This window comes from Pristis pectinata, chromosome 5, assembly GCF_009764475.1.
Source record: "Pristis pectinata isolate sPriPec2 chromosome 5, sPriPec2.1.pri, whole genome shotgun sequence".
In the NCBI taxonomy this organism is placed as follows: Eukaryota; Metazoa; Chordata; class Chondrichthyes; order Rhinopristiformes; family Pristidae; genus Pristis; species Pristis pectinata.
Window position 1 is genome coordinate 80,634,963 of NC_067409.1, and position 21,743 is coordinate 80,656,705.

General features: G+C 37.8%; 1 protein-coding gene across 1 annotated transcript in view; it reads left to right on the forward strand.

The window, feature by feature from the left end:
- cdkal1 (CDK5 regulatory subunit associated protein 1-like 1) overlaps positions 1-21,743 on the forward strand; it is a gene marked incomplete at its 5' end in the record, with an annotated part of 448,677 nt that overhangs the window by 70,761 nt on the left and 356,173 nt on the right. The gene's annotated exons all lie outside the window — the stretch shown is intronic.

Here is a 21,743-nt window from a genome sequence, read left to right on the forward strand (position 1 = left end):
GACTCAGAAAATTTGCTGCTCCTGAGCTCCCCATTGAGCTCAGCAGACCAGTGATATCTCCTGGCTCTTGTCATTCAGGTAACACCAAGGTGAGCCAGTACACCCAGTCTGATTAAAGGCTGAAGACTCCTCTCGGCCTTTTGAGCTGCAACAACGGACACTCCTGCCCTCCTAACTGACTCTCTTTGATCTTCCCAAATTTTCATATTCCCAGCCTCCCGATCACCAGTCTCTCCCTAACTTTTCAGATCTTGAGTACCTACCCATCCTTCCCAATCTCCTCTGTCCCCAGCCCTATCAGTATCCAGCTTCTCCAGCCCTTCCAAACTCTATTCATTCCCTTGCCTTCCAATCTCCAGTGCTTCTCAAGCCCTCCTGATTCCCAGTCTCCTTTCAAATACTCCCATTCATCATAGTCTCCCCAATGTCTTCCCAGAGTTTTGAAATTTGTTTCTTCCCAGTTCTCTTGATTTACGGTTTGAACTCTGCCCTCTTATTTTCCAGTTTTTGCCCAGACAACCCCACCTTCTCTGCAACTTAAAACAAACCTGTTTCTCTCTTTTGTTGAGTTCTGACAAAGGGTCTTTGACATGAAATGTTAACTTTTTTTTCCTCTTTCCTCAGATTCTGCCTGCCCTGTTGAGTATTTCCAGCATTCCTAGCTTATTTGAACAAGTGCTAAGCCCACTGCTCTAAAATCTCCTTGGACTCGGTGTCAACTTTTGTCTTGTTTTGCTCCCATAAATTACATTTGGGTGTTTTACTACATTCAAACCACCGATTAAATGCGTACTGTCGAGTACACTGAAAGCAAACCCACAACCAGACCACAACATTTGTGTGTGTATGTTTGTATGTGTGTGTGTGTTTAGTGTGTGCGCATGTGCACAGGCCCGCCTGTCTGTATGTTAAATAAGTTTGTTTGGGCAATATATGCCTGGCTCAGTAAGTCAGAAAAAGTTGAGTTTTACTTGGAAAATATTTAATTGTTTTCAAACCTACCTGGTTGACAGATGTGTTGTGGAAGTAATCACAGAAATCTTGTATTTGCTTGCATGTGATTAAGTGCTCAACAGATGCGAGTTTGTTGGCCCAAAACTTTGAGGTTCTTCCAGAAATCTGCCACAGTCAATGAGTTTTAGGTTATGACAATACAACCCCACTGAAATGAATCTGACGAGCAATTTATTGGGCTGATCAGAAGAACCACAGTGTTTCGTCCATGTTAAACAGCAATCTGTTTACAGATTCCGAATACTATCTGTGATACAGTTAGTGGCACACTTACCTCTGCGTTAGAAAGTTGTTGTGCCACTCCAGGGACATAAATACCAGTGCATTGTTGGAAGCACCATCTTTTGGTTTGGACATTAATTTGCTTTCTCGAGTAAATGTTAAAGAAGATTCCATGGCATTAATTCAGAGATGAGCAGGGAAGTTATCCCATTGTCTTGGCCAATATATATTTCTCAAATGGCAATGTTGTTTGCAGGAGTTTCCTGTATCCAAGTTATAACAACCACAGTTTACACAGTACATCACAGTCTATAAAGAGATTTGGGGAGTTCAAATGTCATGAAGGGTGCCATCTAAGTGCAATTTGTTTTCCCTTCATTTGGAAAAATTTAGTGCTTTCCCATCTATTTTAGAGATAACTTTATTTACGTTGGCAGTTTGGGAAAATGAGCTTTGTGTAACCATGGTTAATTTGTATTTGCTATTTTCAGATTCTTGCCAATTGGCAAGGCCAGTCCAGGTCAAAAATTTAAGATTGCTGATTTGAGTACACACATCAATTATTTATGAAATAACTTCTACATTGAATTTGCTACAGCAGAAAGAAACCAAGCAAATTTCACTTAAGAAAAATGACAACTATAAGGCTATAGAGCTTTGCATTGTTCTTTCCCTTTCCATTGATGTTAATGGGCTTATACAGATCCCTGGCTAATTAAGTGCATTTCTACTGCAATTTTTAAAGAAAAAAGCTTGTTGAATGCTTTAATTTATGCACAGGAGACAACTTTTTTTTTCCAATTCAGGAACAGTATCGTTCAAGCAGATCCTTGTAGATAATGTCCATTACCCTAAAAATAAAGAAACAAGTAAAAAAAAGTTGTCTCCGTGGACTTTAGCAAGGCCTTTGACAAGGTTCCATGTAGTAGGCTGGTCCGGAAGGTTAGATTACATGGGACCCAGGGTGAGCTGGTCAATTCAATACAAAATTAGCTTGGTGGAAGAAGTCATTGGGTGGTAGTTGAGGGTTGTTTTTCAGATTGGAGGCCTGTGACTAATGGCGTGCTGCAGGGATCAGTGCTGGGTCCCCTGTTGTTTGTTATGTACATTAATGATTTGGTTGAGAATGCAGGTGGCGTGGTTGGTAAGTCCGCAGATGACACCAAAATTGGTGGTTAAAGTGGACAGTGAAGAAGGTAGTCTAAGGTTACAACAGGATCTGGGTCAACCAGGAAAGTGGGCAAAGGAATGGCAGATGAAATTTAACTTAGCCAAGTGCAATGTGATGCATTTTGGGAAGTTAAGCCAGAACAGGACTTACACAGTGAATGGCAGGACCCTGAGGAGTGTTGTAGGAGGAGTGCAGGTACGTGGTTCCCTGAAAGTGATAACATAGGTAGACAGGTTGGTGAAGGTGGCATTTGGCTTGCTTGTCATCATCAGTCTGGGCATTGAGTACAAGCGTTGGGACATGATGTTACAGCTGAACAAGTCTTTGCTGAGACTGCATTTGGTGTACTGGGTGCAGTTCTGGTCACTGTGCTACAGGAAGGATATGATTAAGCAAGAGAGGGTGCAGAAAAGGTTCACAAGGATATTGCTGGGACTGGAGGGCTTCAGTTATGAGTGATGTATCCATTTTCACTCTGAGCTTGGTTGCAGAGCCAGCACAGGGAGGAGATTGTCATCTGGATTGGGTTGGGTGGGCTTAAATCTAGACAATAAATTTAAGCTTACAATGAGTGCCAGTAATGCCCATATCCTATGAACAAGTAAGGCAGCACCGTGGTGCTGCTGGCTCACAGACCCAGCAACCTGGGTTAAATCCTAACCCTGGGCAGTGTCTGTGTGGAGTTTGCATGTTCTCCTGACTGTGTGGGTTTCCTTGGGCTGCACCACTGTAGGATCAGCATAAATGAATGGTTGATCGTTGGTGTGGACTTGGTGGGACAAAGGGCCTGTTTCCGTGCTGTACATCTCTATGAATGTGACACTCTAAATTTAAATTTTAAAGAATCATAATGATGAAGAAATGCATTTCATTATTTTTCATCAGCTTCTTGCAGAACGCCAAATTCATTGGTTTAAAATTATTTCTGAAAGAGTGCTGAAAGCTATATGTTTGCTTTAATATCTTTTGTATTATAGCAAGCAATAAGAACATTTTGTAGCGTCCTGTTTAATAGTATTTTATGAGGTATATTATCATTACATATGCATAACGTGATACTTGTGGGAGAAATTTGTATTTACAGTTGTCGTTATTTACAACTCTTGCACCTGTCTCTTGCAGGTATTGGTTTGTTCTTCAAACACTTAAGTGCTTTTATTTCAGTGATAGTAACTTAACAGGTAATGTGCACATATCTGAGGTGACATTGGTTTAAATGTAAATAGGACAATTTTGTACTGAACTAAGTATCAATTCTAAGTGCAGATTCTGTTAAGTACTAAGAATGCAACCCTGCAGAGGATTACAATATAAAGGATGTATTTTAAAACTTTTCTTTTGAAGATATTGACATCTCATCTGAGACATTTTCATTCTTGGCAAATTCTGCAACACCATATACTTTGCATACTGCTGCAACACAATCCTGTTGATTACTACTGAGTAAAGTTTGCACTGCAGCATATGTATATGCTGCCTTGTGAGCCTTACCTGCTATTAGACTGTGGTGTTTATCAAATGTGAAACCTGACTGTAGACGGTTGGTTGGTTGTGTTATTCTGTCATGATTGATTTTGTCATTATACACTTACTTGCTAGGCAACAATACCTCTTCAAAGTTGTCTGACTCAGAGGGGAAATCCTGCCTTTCAGTATCCAAAGCAGGTGTCCACATAATCAATTTGAACTGTCCTTCAACTTTTTCAAGATTTGAATTACTTCTATAATGAATGTTAACCCATGAGTTGGACGACATTCTATTTTAAGACATTTATCATGGATCCTCTTACATTTGTCTACCAGCACCGCACTTTCTCTGTAACTGCAACACTATATTCTGCATTCTGCTTTTCTTTTTACTACCTCGATGTAATTATATATGGCATGATCTGTCTGGGTGGCACGCAAAGCAAAAGTTTTTCAGTGTATTTCGGTACATGTGACAATATTAAACTGAACCAACCAGTCCTCTGTTGTGCCCTTAGCTCTAAGATCTTCCCAACCTTGCACTGCTTTGAAAATGCTGAATACAGCATAATCTTCCAAAGAAGAATGTAAATCTGTGGAAAAAATAAGTGTGAAATATTAAAAATGTTTAATGTGTTAGTATAAAATTTTTGAGTTTAAGTTTAATATGCTCCTTTTATTTTCTCAGTTCAACCAAAACAAAAATAAGTTTTATTTCACTTGAGGTCTGATAAATTTAGCCGGTTGTGCTCATCCATATTCCCAACTTACTCCACTATCATGATATTAATTGGAAAATCATAAGATGGAAGGTTCTGTCACAGTCAAGTGTAAGGATTATATGACCTCAAGATTTACTAACACTGTTGTGCAATTTACCATTGTGTCGTATAGTGTCACATTGTGGCAAATTTCCAATCTTCAATCAGGCCAACATAGTCTTAAGTATTTACTGAGAAAGAGTAAAATTATGGGGCATGGCAGAGGGTGACTGATAGAAAGTGGGGTTGTTACATAAAGTGATTTTTTTTTAGCCTAAATTAACTTTGTAAAACTGGATGTAAAGTATTGGGTCCATGGCTTACTCTATGTCAGTGAATGCTGAAGACCTTTTGAAAGCCTGTAGTTATGTTTAAAGGTCTTCCAAATTATGTATGTAGAACAATGACCCTTCGAGACTTGCGTCTTTCTGATTTGTTTGAAATCATTTTCTCCTTCTTAGACAGCACCTCGAGTTCGAAGACAACTTACTTCCACCCTGGTTTTGTGAGTTCTAAGGTGGCTAATGAGGCCAATATGAGAACTGTAGTCTCTTCCACAGATGAATCAGAAGATGGTTTACAGATAGTTTGTGGCGTGGTGTGCTCCTTCGATCGCTTGCACAGGACTTCTGTGTGCTCTTGATGTATGGTCTTAAGGTTCTCAGAGAATGACCTGTTGAATGTGGAGGCTTCTGGGGTGGCAAGTGAGGACAATGAAACTTATATTGTAGTTGTGAGAGTGAGGGGAAAGAGTGAGAGCAGAAAGTATAGTTCGGTTCTGTGGCAGTATTCAAGAACGCATTCCTCCATTGTGTGCTGTCTTTTCGTATGGCAGGCTGCATCTCTTTTTACGCTTTTAGCTAGGGCCATTCATAAAACATCAGTGAATCCATTTTAATGAATCCTTATTGATTCTTCAACTTTAGTTATTGATGAAGCCTTTTGATAGTATGCAAGACTGGATTTGTTGACTCTTATTGAGGGCTATGAATTACCCAGTGTCTTTGATGCTTCACAGAATTTTCTTCCCTGTAGCTGAAGTATTTTGAATAGTGTAGATTTCAAAAAGACCATCAATCCCAAATAAATGAGGCCATGGTTCTTGAGGCAAAATTCCAAGTAACTTATGCAAATAAGATTTTATCATATTTTGGGGACTGGAACATAACTTCAGTTCAGCAGTTCAAGTTAATGTAGCTTTTCACATAATGATATACTATTGAATAAATGTATTAGATTGACACAAACAAGTATGCTAAAAATAAATACAATTGCATAAGCAGACTTGCCCTGACAGGAAATTATTATGAAGCCATGCAGTTGATCTTGAATAAGGCTTTTTTTTTTGGTGTTTTTGAGGGAAATTGTGAACGGTTTGATCTGGAGGACATCAGGTTAAAGAAAATGAGCCAGTTTACCATTAAATAAAGAAATGTTATTACTTCACATGAGTTGTCCAGTGAGGCAGATGACAGTGCAGCAGTAAGTGCTGCTGCCTTGCACTCTAAACCTGGATTTGATTCTGACCCCAGATGCTGTCTGTGTGGAGATTGCACATTCTCCTTGTGATTTTGTGTGTTTCCTCTGGGTGCTTCTGTGTCCTCCCACATCCCAAATAAGTGCTGGTTGTTGAACTGTAAATTATCCCTCAAGCTAAGGGGAGTTGATGGGCATGTGTGAAAGAGAATAAGGTGCAGGGGCACAGGGAACCAGAAGAAGGGGACTGGGATCAATGGTATTGCTGGCATGGAACCAATAGGTTGAAAGACATCCTTCTGTGCCAATGTAAGTCTGAGGCAACTATGATGGAAATTAAATCTGTTTTATTTACTGTTTTGAACTTATTGATGATTAATTCTTCTTAGAATGAAGAAGTACTTTTTCAAGCATTTTGAAATAAGTGTCTAAAAAAAACTAAAGATGAATGACACAGTGGCACAGCTGGTAAAGCCGCTGCCTCTCAGAGCTTGAGATGCAGATTCAATCCTGATCTCGAGTGCTGTCTGTGTGGAGTTTGCACATTCTCCCTGTGACTGTGTGGGTTTGTTCTGGATGCTCCAGTTTCCTTTCCTATGCCAGAGATTTGCATGTTAGCAAGTTAATTGGTTGTTGTAAATCGTCCCTACAGTACAGGTGAACAGTAGAATCTGAGGCAGTGGGGGGGGGGGGTGGTGTGGAAGGTGGGAAGGTGGAGAGAATGTAGAGCGAACAGGATTTAATGTAGGATTAGTGTAACTGAGCAGTTGATGTTCGGTGTACACTTGGTAGGCTGGGATCAGTCAGGGATCAAGATCACTGTACCGACATGATTTGGGGATTGGGGCCTTAGAGTAGTTGGGGGTGTGAGCTTGGAGAGTGGAGAATGGGCACAGTGGTGTGGTGGGTGCCCCAAAGGATTGAACATAAGTATGGGACTTGTAGTAATAGGGTCCCAGTCCAACATAGCAGAAGTTAAGACTTACTGTTCTGGGAGTGATGGACAAAATGATCAACTTTCTTTGCCTACGTTCCAAAAAGAGCTTTGCATGGGGAATGATGTCACTTCATATATCCTAGCCTGGAAACTACAAGTGGAACTTACACTAGCAAATGCTCAGTCAAATTTCCAGACACAAAATGACCAAGAAATGGTTGTTACCATACTTCTCTCTGTCCACATTGCATTCTCAGTCGCTCGGCATTGAAGTAAACAGTGCTAGGCATTTGAATTATCAGACCAATACTTTTAAGTACTTTAAACTTTATAGCCAATAATTTTCACATAAAATAATAAAATGCAACCTGCCTGATGTAATCTTCTTGAATATTAACAAGCTGTTCCTTGATGTCCCTTCTCCCCTGTATTGAAGTCAAGGCTTATTGTTGTTATTTTTTTCACAGAAGTGTTGAAAGATTTTAATTTATTCATCTCTGGAATCTTAAAGTTGTGGGGCTCATTATACTAAGTCATTACTTCCTTCTGCAATCTACAGCCTTTAAAAACTCAAACTTCTTTAATTCTGACCATATTTCTTAACATTTTTAGCTTTAATTCTTTATAACATTCACCTTAATGCTTCATCGTAAGACAATTCCAGTGTATTTCCCAATTTTGTTTTGAATTGACATAGTGGAAAGTAACCTTTTTTGCATAAATCACCTATTTACATGAAATATCATTGGAGAGTGACATTTTGTTGCATAGTATGTTCCAATTTAATCCTACAGTAAATATTCGTTCACACTGTGAAATTGATGGGATAATAACATGAGCCCTAACATCGGGCATTTTTTTAATTGACTTTTGTGGTCCATTGTCCTTTAACAAGTGAAAGATGCATTCTGAAGTGATTCTTGAAAGAAATATCAATGCCCCGTTCAGTTCACCATTGGTAATTTTATTGAATAATTTGGTTAACTGCATACACGGGAACCTTGGTTATCTGACCAACCAATTAAGGTCTGCGGTCAGTTAGTTCTCATTTGCAGTACTGTTAACCAAACCCATAAATGAACTGATGACATTGCTTTGATAATATTTGATCCTCCCATATGTTCTGGTCTGAAGGATGACACCAAACTTTACAGGTTTTCCTCCTCAACACCCACATAACCAGAAACAGATATTTGTGTCTCTTGCCTGTTACTTCACACTTTTCGAAGATGGATTGACCAGTCAATTACTCAATGAAGTTGGGGCAGTTACAAATGGTTACAGTACTTTATTACATAGCAATGTGGACCAGCAGAATACCTTTTGTAACTGCATTCACCTAATTCAAATCCTACCATCTACTCACATAATGAATTACACAACACTACTATACATAGTGTGTTGTTTTGATTGATTTTATCTAGATAGTTTAATCATTCTGTTGTTCTCCACTGTAATTTGCCTCCTGTAATGCCTTTTTTGTCTTCCCTTTTTATCTACTGTTTTTATTGTTAATATGAAGTCAACCAAAGAGTTTGAGGTGGTGTTGTGCAAATGACTCACAGCAAACAGTCAATAGGATAGCAAACAAAGTTAATTTACTCAGTAAACTGACTTTTTAAAGTGCAGATACAAATGACAGTAACCTCTCACAACGAAAGCAAAGTAATTTCTCCACATAAATGCAGTGAGTGAAAGATACACATGAGTTATGTATGTAAAATTCGCCTTAGTCACTTTAAACAGCACAGTTACCAGGCATAATTGGCAGGGGACTTATCCAGTGCTCTGCACACTCCAAGGGCAGGGGCACCTGAACTGCCATTCACCGATTTCTTACCAGACACCAGCACTCGCATGAGTCTGGGTGAACTCTCAGCAACCCTTCAATTCCCAGAATGTGTTCAGCAGTCTCCCTCCAGCAAATTCAAGTTGCTTTGGCCTCATCAGCATGAGGGGAGATGAAGTGAATGGCCTTCACCTACACTGATGATATGTGTTATTTTAATTGATGGGGGTCTTGGAAACTGAAGGTGAAAACAACGTGAAATAGAGCCAATTAACAATATGTACCCTCACACTTAATAATGAAAAGGACATCTATACAATTTACATCTTCAGATAGAACGAATCTTTAATATGTTCTTAATTTTTTTAAAGTTATCAATGCATCTAATTATTGCATAGTACTCTGATGCATTTTTATAGATTTTGGTGCTAATAGGAGTTATGTGGATGAAGTGAAAATGTAATTTCATTTATCATTTTCAAGATAATCTCTTGGTATAAGCACTTTGAAATGAACCAGGTAATGTACTAAAAATCTTACTTGGTTTGGTGCTCATGAGATAAAAACAGTCAGGCTAAATGAACTGCTTCAAAGCTTTTCAATCCAGTATCTCAGAAATTTTATCCATGTTTATGCCTATGAGTCTCCACTGTCAAAGTGTGTGATGATACATGGTAAGATTTAGATTTAGACTGTAGTATTGAGGCACCAAGGAGAGATGTGCACATTGTTAAGAATAAGCAGCGAGTGTCAAGGGCTGGTGGGGGGGAAGGGGGAGGGAAGTGGGTGGTGGGATGTGGGAAGCTGAATCAAAGTAAACAAATATGTTGCCTTAACTCCTAGCTCTTGATTCAGTACAGGTTTACAATGCTGGATAGACATCCATTTAGAAAAGGAATGGTGCATAATGCTGAGCAAGGTTTATTAGCAGAGGGAATGTAACAAAAGTTTCTTTCTCCTCCTCCACACACTCCATCTGCCCATCACCCACACACTCCTCCCACTGAGTCCCCTCCCCCCACTGTTCCCATCTGCCCATCCCACCTCCCTTATTTGATTCCATGCTGCACCTTCCTTTCCTATCAGATTCCAGCATCTGCAGTCCTTTGTTACCTCCACCTATCACCTCCCAGCCACTGTCGCTATTTCCACTCTTCCCTCCTCTATTTGCCAATCACCTCTCCTCATTTGTATCCACCTAACCCTCGCCAGCTCTTGTTCCACCCCTTCTCACTTCTTTATACTATCTCCCCTCTACTCTTTTAGACCAGATGAAGGGTCTCAACCCAAAACGTTGACTGTCCATTTTCCCTCTACAGATGCTGCCTGACCCACTGAGTCCCTCTTGTTTTTTGTTCCAGGTTCCAACATCTGCTGTCCCTTGTATCTCTAACAAGAGTGTACCTTTGTTGAAATAATCTGTGATATCTGAAAGTAATTGAATGTCTGAACCAAAATATAGTAGATGTGGTGCAGAGAATAATATTGCAGAAAATATTATGTCAACCAATTTCTGTTGCAGAGTGCGAGAGCTGATGATATTCCAGTAATTGACATTTACCTGTCAGCTTCTAGCTACTTACCTCTCCTGTAAAACATCTGAGGTGAACAAGTCAAAGGGCACACAAATGAACTCAGAGTTGAATATTAGTGCAGATTGAAAGCTATCATAAGTACATTTTGTCAGCATTCTTTTTATTTTACTCCATATCTTTATTGCTTATTATGATCAAATAATACAGTTCAGAAATGTTTAACTTTGCTTTGTATTTTTATGTAAATTAATACATTTGGCGCATTATCATTGTAGATAGGATTTATATCTGAAAACATTTAATGATAATAATCTTACATAGTGTTTCCTCAGGGTTTCATATATTCTTGTGCTATCTCACCCAGAAGTGGAACCATAAACCCACAAGGTACAACATTTACGCCAGGCCTTGTTGTATAGTTCTGCACCCTGTGGCCTGTAACAGGATTTTTTTTTTTGATTTATATCAATAGCATGAATATTGAAAAAAAGGGGTAACATATCAAGCTTATAGATATCTAACTTAGGGATAATCAGTTCACTACAACAGGATGTGGAGAGACAACCAGAATGGACAAATGTGGCAGATGGAATTTAATACAAAAAGTGTGTAGTGATGCATTTTGGTTGGAGAGATGGGCGGGGGGGGGGGGGGCATGTGGGGAAGCAGTATAGACAATGTTACAGTTATAAAGGGTGTGTAGGAATAGTGAGATCTGGCAGTCCATGTGTCTGGAAGATGGCAAGACATATCGAGAGAGCTGTTAGTCAGGCATGTGGGATCTTGGGCTTTATAAATTGAGACAGTGAATACAAAAGCAGGGCAGTTACACTGAACCATTAGAAAGCTCTGATTAAGTAAAAACTGGAGCATTGCAAATAATTTTGGTCACTGTTCTTTAAGAAAGGATGTGGGTGTGAAAGAGACTTGCTAGAATGGTTCTAGAGATGGAGGTTTCTAGTAACAAGATTAGACTGTGGTTGATCCAATTGGAGAAAAGTGGGGTTGGGGAGATTTGATAGAGATGTAGTAGATTATGACAAGTTTTGATAGATGTAGAAAATTAGGACAATTTTGATATGGTAGACAAAGAAAAGTAGCTATCATTTGATGATAGTACATGGGCTTATTGACACAGATCAAAGGTTCTAGGTACTTTCTTATGCAGAATATAGTGATGACCTAAAACCAGTTAGGGTTTTGGAAGCAGATGCAATAAATGGTTTCAAAAGGAAATTGGATGGAAGCTTTAAACTTTAAGGCATAAATTGGTGAGAGGGGTTGGGAGAGGATGCAACATGTTGTATTTCTCTGTTGCTCTGCAGACAGCTGGCATAGACTTGATGGGCAGAATGGCTGGTCTCTTCTGCCATATTGAATTTATGTCCACGATTGCAGACTAAATGCAGTATGCAGTGGTATTCATAGAGTTAATATTAGGATCAGAACTTTTTATGCTGCATATTAATGAAACAGATGTAGATATACAGGGCATAATTGTATTGCTTATGTACTCATAAAACTCCAAAATGTGGTTAAAAAAAAGAGGACAGTAATCAATTTAAGGAGGACATAAATTGATGGAATGAGCAGACATACAGACAAAATTTAATGCAGAAGAATGTGAAGTAATGGGATGAATTGTGCTGACGGCCTGTTCGCTATCAAAGTGATGAAGGGTTTTAAATATCTTTTAAAAATGTAAATATTTAACATTTTTTAAAACAAATACAAAGAATGATCTAAAAACTGCCGCCTGGAATCACAAGGGTAACTAAAATCATTAAGGTAAACCAAAATAATTTTGGAAAAAAAAGGAAAAGGAACAAAATAAAAGAATGGTAAGGCTTTATAACAATAGCCTTACTACTTACATCGATACAGGGTGATCATCGGTACAAATGCTGAGGAATCCTAGCAAGATGAAGCTGTGATGGACTCATGGAATCCAGTGACGGATTGTATTGTCAGTGAAATCCATTCTAATATACTTGGGAAGGAAAAATGGGGAAGGGCAAAATCAACTGAATTTTTTGAGAGGGGTGTTTTTTTTCTCTGAAGGAATAACATTCAAGAATAAAAATGTTAAAATTACCCTTCATGAAACAAGGGTTTTGGAAAATTCGTAAAGCTTGTTTCCTGTAGTAGAGAATCGGTAGCCAGAAAACACCAATTTAACGTGATTCACAAAAGGATTGAAGGTTACAAAGGCAATCTTTTTTTTTACATAGAAAGTTTTTATGTTCTGGATATTTACTATGTGGGTGATTGCCAGTTGAACTTGTGCAATGTTTATTATGTCAATGTTATTTGGAATTTGTAAGATTTTGTACACTTGTATATGTTTGGTATCTGATTATTAGTAATGATAGATGATGTTTTGTTTATGGTAGAGTATGTGTTGCGGTCACAAATGGGACTATGTGCCTGAGGATCAACTGGATCTGAATAAGAAAAAAATTGTGTTAATAAAATGTCCACTCATACATTTGAACTGGAGCGTGATCTCAGCAGCCACTTTTAATTTCGGTGGTGCATAACTTATTTGCTGGGAGAGCTGGAATAACAATCTGAAAAATTTCTGAGAACCACTCTTGTGAAGTGTCTTTTACTTAGCAAAGGTAAATGTACATCTCTGAAGTGCTTGATATGATGTAATCCATATGTGACAATGGACATGCTTTAAGAAGAGTCTGCTGCTGCTTTAATTATCGGATTCTTCACATAAGGTGTAACATTTGCCATAGATATTTAAACAATTAATTTGCCCATTCATGCAAATTAAGTAACTTCATGAACCTGGCCCACTTAAAACAAAATCCACTTCAGAAGAATGAAAGATATATAAACTGTGGAAGTGGATTGTACTAAATGGCAGAATGTCGTTTCCTTCGTTCAGTTTGTTGAAGTGATTAGGAAAACTAAATTCAGTTTTCAGACTGAGATGATAAACAGCAAAATATGGAACTAAAATGCAGACAGGTAAAGTGACATGGACTAAATTCATTTCAAGGGAAATTTAAATGGAACGTCATAATATATCACAGTAGAGAGTGTCTAAACTGAATGAAAGAACTGATTTATAGCATTTAAACAATAAATAATTCACTTCAGTAAAGCATATATTTCTCTCTCCAACTGGGGTACCCCCATACCCTAAAATTAACTGGAAACTCCATACCTGGGTGGGGCATTTGCAAAATCTCATACATCTCTCAGTCCTACTCCTCTTCAACCCACCTAATCACTGATGTCTCAATGCAAATACTGTGATCATCCATTATGCTGAATCAAAACTAAACCTAATAAATCCACCAGTAGATATTACTGCTTTATAATCCTGGGACACTCTCAGTTCCATTGTAAACAGGAGGATGCTCTTAGGTTTTGTTTTGAAGACTCTGACCTGTTTAGTTTTGGATATTTAAAAAATAGGCTGCAAACAATTACTCCATGCTTTTGAATGTCCACATTGGAAATTTACAGTCCAGTAAGTGGTTCAAACAGAGGCAGGGAGGAAAAAGTTTAGCATTTACCATACAGAAAGCAACAGAAGTAACAAAGAACAAAATCTGGAGATTCAAACTGAACAATCCTAAAATGTTGCTATGATTAGTACATTAGAGTTAATTTGGACATTGCACATATTTAACAATAATGAACTGCTGTAAATGCATTATATCCAACATCAAGTTTGATAAATTGCACTGCCTTGAACTGGCCATTTGCAGAGGATTTTGTCCTCTAAATATTTATTCACTAGCCTCTCAAAATTTCCGAAAAATATCACAAGCATTCGGTGGATTAGTGAACGTTGGATATTTTAGTATCTGTGTTTTGTTTGTGATTGCAGGAAATTTATTTTAATTATTCTGAGTGCATGAACAGATTACAGATCGAGTTTAAAAAAAGTGTCCACTTATAAAATGCTGCTTTCAATTATTGTGCAAATTTTCTACACATTTACTTCAATTTTTTCATTGAAACAATATTCAAATAATTTACTTTAAGATTAGTAATCAAAACAGTCTGATGTCCAGGCTCTGAGATTAATAGTTTCCATTTAGTATAGTTTAATACATAATAAACATTATCAATACTAATCTACTGTATTGCAGTCCTTCCTGTGTCTTGCTCCTTTTGTCATCATATGCTTTGTGGATGATGAAAGTTCATCCGTGTCTATGATTTTCCTCAGAATTTCCTGGGCAGGCTGGAGGGAAGCAGCATTTGGGCTGGATTTGGCCTCGTGGTTGTGTTGTACACCATGATTGTAATAGATACCACAACAATGTGATATATTAAAGGCTATGTTAAGATTTGAAGTGGATCGAGGTAGTAAATATCTGAATCAGTTAAGTTTTCTTTACATTGAATCATCTTTTCTCAAACAAGCAAACTTGATGGTGGCATTAATTTTAATTGTGTGTGGTACAGATATATAAGCTGTAACTTGATTTTGTTTTTTTTTGTAATTAAATTAATGCCCTTTAAGTACCTACCAACTGTCCTGCAGATGGAAATTTTTTCTCGATATTTATTCTATCAGAACACCTTGACAATATAAGTTTCTGTGAAATCATTTGCATTGACTTTTTATAACATTTTCTATTATTTACTGCAATATAGGAACCCTGGAAAATGTTACTCACATACAACTTTGATAGCTCTGACAAGCACAATAGTAACTCTTGGCTGGTGGTGCAAAAACATGCATCAGGAAAAGCTGCACAACAAAAACTTGGACGTCTATCCAAGTTTCTCTGTCTTTGCACAACACAGGTATAGAACAACAAAATCAAGAATTTACTATATGATGTTTATGAATGTTCAAATGGGTACAGCCTGATCGTTCCTTCATTCACCATTATGTTTCAATGAGTTGCTTGTGACATTACTAAAATGCTTTGGACAGTATAAGAACATCTTTGGCAGTGTGGTTATCAACAATCAGAGCAAACTTGGAGTCATAAAGTAATACTGCATGGAAACAGGCCCTTCGGCCCAACTTGTACTTGCCGACCAAAGTGCCCATCTAAGCTAATCCTATTTGCCTGCATTTGGCCCTTATCCCTCTGAACCTTTCCTATCCATGGAATGTGACCTTTTTATTTGATCTGAATAAATGCTTAGTTATTAAAAAATCCAGTTGTACACAGCTAACGCGGAAATTGTGCAGGTATGTGAATGCATTGAGTAGTTGACATTGTGTGCATGAGAATGTTGTAACTAATTCAGATGAAAATATAACTGAAAAAATATTTTAAATGTGAGGTGGAATTCTGCCAGGTTGACAGATGAGCTGGAATGTTTGCTTTATCTATGGATTCTCAGTGCACCAATAAAACTAAATTGTAGCCAACAGAAGTAATAATCCAGTTCTGCCATATATATGTGTCTGTATTTGTTTCAAGTGTTCACCATGATGGTATGAAAGGAAATGGACAGTTTTACTCCATCTGCTTCACCTCTGCCAAATCTGGATGATGGCAGTAGGTGTGAATGTATTCATTGTTTCAAAGGCAAAATAATGTAAGTAACTGAGTAGAAAATTTACTAAGTGATGTTGGGGAAAAGGGACTTTTGTTATGTGGATGGATTGGAGGATCTGGGGCCATTCCCCTGAGAAAGGAAGAGGTTGCAAGAGTTTATCATGAAGTTATTTAAAAATAATGGATATAGACCAGTTAAAAGTAAGACACACTTCATCTTTAGATACTGCTGTAACCCAGTAATTGATAACTTGTTATATATACAAAACAAGTGCTTACCTGCAAGTGTGTCTCTCATCTTAGAACACTGAGCAGTACAATACAGGAACAGGCCCTTCAGCCCACAATTTCTGTATTAACAATGATGCAAAATTAAACTACCCCCATCTGCCTTCACATGATCCATCTCCTCTCTTGTTTTAAAAGTTTGCATTAGTCATTAGTTTATAATGTATAAACAGTATATGAATTCAAGTCACACTTCAGAGGTTTGAATTGTTAAATCTAACTAGATAACAGTGCATGATGCATACGGATGTCAGTGGTGCCTTCCTTTGGATAAGACATTAAACTAACATCCTGCCTGCTGCCTTAGGTTGATGTGAGGATTTGTAAGGCACTATTTTGCAGAAGACCTCCCCAGTGTTCTGGCCAATTCTCATGCCCGAATTAAGAAAACTGAAAATCAGATTATCTGTTGTAATAGTATTGTTTGTAGAATCTTGCTGTGTTCAGTTTGGTTGGCACATTCCTCATATTATAAAAGTGACTACCCTTAAAGACTTTTATTTGTATTGGGATGTCAAAGCAAAGGTGTGGAATCCAGGATGTGGCAGGTGCTGTGGTGAACCATAAGTGTATATCTTTATAAAGAGCGTTTTAAATGGCTGGTGACTTAATTAAATACAGAAGTGATGGATTTGTTAGCAGCTTGTTCCACAGTTACAGCAGATTGTTGAACTTGTTGATATCAGAATGGCTGCTACGTTTTTTGTAATTAGGATATTCATTTCTGATCGAGTTTAAAATTATTTTTGTGATTTTTGGAAGATTGGATCCAGTCTGTTTTAATATTAACCCAACAGCACAGATGTTATCTCCAGGATGCTTTTTGATTGGGAAACTTGAAAATATTTCCTAAAATATACTACACCAAATAATAGAGACAGTGAATGGGGCAATGACTCTGAAAGTTCAATAACATGTATAGCCATGTGATTGCACAGGTCAGTATGACCACGAGATTCCAGTGATTCCTCACCATAGTCGTCTTGAATTTTCAGGAGGACATCCACCAAGTGACTGATTTAAATGCTTCAGAACTATCTTTTGGAAGAGATGCTAAATCGGATTCCACCTGTCCTCTTTTTTGGATGTCTATTTGAGTCACACTTCAGAGGTTGTAAATGATTATATAGCACCATTTGAGGAGGAGGGGAGATCTCTAGGTTTAACATCAGCTATCTTTCCATAGTAGATTATGTAGTTACTTTTCCCATTCTGGTTTGTGAACCACACTGAATTGGCTGTGGAAACATATCAACTTATAATCTGCAAAGTACTCTTAGGTCATCCAGTGGTAATGAATGTCACTTCCTTTAGGCAGAGCAGAGATTTGTCTATTCCTTCAAACAACAGCATGGATAGCTGATTTAAGTTATTCATTTTGGTGTTTTTGCAGCTATATTCTGTTCAAAATGGCTGTTGTGTTTAGCTAAATAACAATAATTGAATTACATTGTAATTCTTGTAAGATGCTACTATATGTACCTGAGAAAAGATAAAATGCAAGGTGATTGCATATTATGTCAACATTTTGGTAGTGCTCACAATCAGTGGTAGTATGTTCATTTAAGTTTCTAAGGAGGTGGTTTTATTGACACTCCCTTGGACAATAAGCAGAATGTAAAAGCATTGAAATGTTTCTTAAAGCTGGTATTTCAAAAAATATATACTGCTACAAGGAGTACTTACCATCATTAATATTTATGATTAAGAAGAGATGGTAATATTATAGAACACTGGAATTTCTGTCAGAACAATCGGAAGAAAACAATACACATCATTTGGTCTACCACAGATGACCTTTTAGTACTTCAGTGCTCCCACTTTTATTTCATTGTGCTTTCACCTTCCTTGATAGTTATTTTTAAAGCAGTGTGGCTCTGAGTGAAGGATTTTCTTCTGATAACATTTCAGTGTATTTTGCATCAAAGTCTGGCTGCTCATCCTGAGCCTGAGTGGATCCCAAGTGTCAGATTCACTTCAGATCAGGACTATGTTCCACTCGAACACCTGTATCTGGGTAGATTTGGACAACGCAGGGTCAGTACTTGGTCTTATTTGGTGTCAGTAGATTGTTAGATGCTCAGTCATAAAGTGGCTGATGAACTTGACCCTGTTGGTTTTGTTATGGCAACTGATAAGGCATGGATGGGAGGGTTGGTTTTGGTTATCAGTTACAAATTTGACTCTGTCAGTGGTAGAAATTGCTACTTGACAAGGCAGTGGACAGGGAATCTTGCCCAGGATTGGGAAGTGCTTTCCTGGGTGAAGGCATTGTGTTTGTTAACGCCCGTCTTTGTTGAAGGGTGGCAGTTTACGATGGACTTCACCTGGGCTTGTCGTGCCTTTTCCTGCCGTGTGTCATGTCTGACTTGGTGTCAGTATTCAGGTACAGTGCTCAGTGAATGCATTCAGGCTAAGTAAGGAAAAAACTCTCTAAGGGCCCAGTTCAGCCTTTAACTTCCTACCACAGTAACCCTTAGCAGTTCTTTGGACATATTCTTATTCAATCCTAGTATACCCTAATGTAATTTTTTTCTTGGAATTTGTCTTTGATTTAAAAAAATATGTATTTTTTGGCTTCATGACTTCTGACATGTTGCAATTTCGCAAGTATTAAGGAAGGGCTTTGCAAGTTAGGGGTAAGTGGGTGCTCCATATACATCTTTCTGCTCTCTTGCCAATACTTATAGTGGCAAGATGTAACCAAAATCTGGAGCAGTTGTTGGAGCAGAACTATCATTCTCTGGGTTATAGTTACATCGATATACTCAATTGAGCGTGTATCTTTGGCCCATTCAAATGGAATTTATTCCTTTTGACCATAAAAGGCAATCTAACCTCTGGAATACTGTCATGTTATGCTGAGTTGCAATATTAGTTGTGGGAAATATCCACGTTTATTATTTTGCAAGTGCTATTGAATTCACTTATTTAGATTAAAGAAAGGCAACTCCAACATCACAGGACAACTGTTAACCAATTTTGGAGCATAAGGATTTCAGGTAGTTTTAATCTAGTTAATTCCAAACAGAAATTCATCAATGACTGAGCCATCACATCCCTTTTGGGTAGAGAATTCCAAAGAGTGAGCACCTTTTGAAGAAATTTCTCCTTGTTTAATTTCTAAATGGCCTACTCCTTATTCTGAGACACCGACCCCATTTCTAGACTCCTCAGCTGGCATCCCCATTCCATTGAATGAGTCAAGGAATATGGGGATAGGATAGAAAATGATGCTGAAGTAAAAGATCAGGTACGATTTTGTTGAATTGGAGGACAGGTTTGAAGAACTGAATGGCCCACGTCTGCTCCTGTTTCTTGTATCCCTTTTTGTGCTTAGTTCTATTATAAGTTTAACTTAGCCTTCAGTCTGTGGTTCTAACAAAAGCTGTCATCCAAAACTTGTGCATTTTTTTTCTTTAGATATGCTAATTGATATGCATTTCCAGTATTTTCTGTTTTTTTTCCCCAATTTTCTAGTTTTTGTCAGTAATGTCCAGGCAGCTTAACTTTTGTGGTCAGAGTAAACTGAATAATTGGCTGTTTATTACAAACTCTGAAAAAATCCAATGCTGTTCTCACAGTGTTGACATTCACAATATTTTGTGTTTTATTTATGTAACTGAAATATGCCAGTTGGCAAAAGAAGTTCTGTCCCTCTTAAGCTTTATTGACTGTATCACTTTCACTTAAGACTAGCCAGAAGTTTCTGCCTTTTAAGTTGTTGTATAAACACATAGCATGTATATGTTTTAGTGAGGATCCACTGAACAAATGATTTGTACACCTTTCACACTTCTAAATGAGCTCAAGATCATTCAAAATGTTATGGTAGTCAAGGCTGCAATGTTAAGAAAACAGCCAATTTGTGCATAACAAGCTCCTACAAACAACAATGGTATAAATTATTGGTTGATTTATTTTATATATTTTCTGAGGGATAATGTTGTGCTTTACAATGGGTGAAATCCTCTACCAGTCAGGACACGATCCTCGTATATCTTACATGAGGGTTCAGTGAGGGCTTGACAGTTCATTGAAAGCCACACCTCCAACAGTTCAGAGCTTACTCATTGCTGCACTGAAGTATTTGCTTAGATTTTATAGTCAAATCACTGGAGTTTGAATCAACAAACTAATGAATTGGATGCATTTGTGTTACCACTCAGTCGCATCACTGAATTCAAAGTGATTAGAGTTTATGTGACTTTCTCATTATTTTGGCACATTAGGGACTTGACTGAGGCATCAAAATGTGATTGGCATCTCTAATGCTAAAATTAGAGTGGAGCTTTAGAATAAAGAGAAATCCTGCCTGTTTACTTTTAAAGTAGTTTCTTCTGCAGTGTCTCCCCCATTTTGATACAACAGTCCATGTTGGTAGTTAATTGCACTGAAGGTTTGTGCCTCTAAATATAATTCCTTTGTCACCCACCTGTAGTTTAGTCCACTTTATCATTTGTTTTTCTTTGCCAAGGAGTGGTAAACCATCAGCCACCATTACTATTGTCCTTAGCAAAGTGCATTTTTTAAAGTTTATCAATGTTCAATTTAAATCAGGTTGACTGTTCTGATGCTTTTGATGATTACTGGTAATGTTTTTTGTTATGACTTCACTCTCCATCTTCTCTGAATTCTGTCTGTTTTTTTTTCTCTACAACCTCTAGATCAATCAACTGCAAGCATAAGGATGCATAAAGACATCCTGCCATTGATTTTCTTTGCAGTCATCATGACACACAATATTTCAGCCTATTTCGCAATAAAAAAAGAATAATCAGCAAATCAAAACACCTCATCTTATGAAACAGCTGAAAGTAGTTGGGGCAGGGACCAATGTCTGTTCTTCTGTTTAAACTTTTCAATTAATTTGTGCCTCTATTTTCCATCATCCCTGCAGACTCATAACAGCCCCTTCTCCAATGCTCACTTTTCCTTAACTTTTAACTTGGATTAGATTTCTTTTTTAAATCGATAGCCTATGTAGAATGAACTTGCATTTATGTTATATCGTATTAGATTGAGAGAAACGTGAAAATGTGCCAGCATGAATTCAGGGGAAGAAGTGTTTATATGTTTACCAGCAAGAAAAAAGATAGTAAATCATTTTGTGTCTCAAATATCCCAAAGTACCTGGCATGAAGTGAATGACTTGTTGATATTGTGGCAGCCATTTTTGATAGAGCTTAATTTCTCAAACTACAATGACTTTAGTGATCAATTAGCCATGTTAAGTGATTAGTGAAAAGAATTCTGGCCAATATATTGAAGGAGTTTCATGCCCCCATATTGAGGAGTGACATTTTCGTTGAATTAAGCCAGGAGCTTGATGACGCATGGAAGAGGTGGAGGTGCAGAGATTGTTCCACCCCATTTTAATGGTGTTAAACCAGTGTTATTGGCTCCCTTAATGCTATTTGTAAGACTCTCATGAAGTTTGCAATGTTCACAGAGCTGCATTGTACAATGTGTCAAGACTCTCTTGACACATGGTACATTCTTGCAGCTGCCAGAATTTAGACTAGTAGCTGAAGTCTTGGAAGCTAACACTTGAAGGGACATAAAGAAGATACTCTTCCAGTTATTGGGAA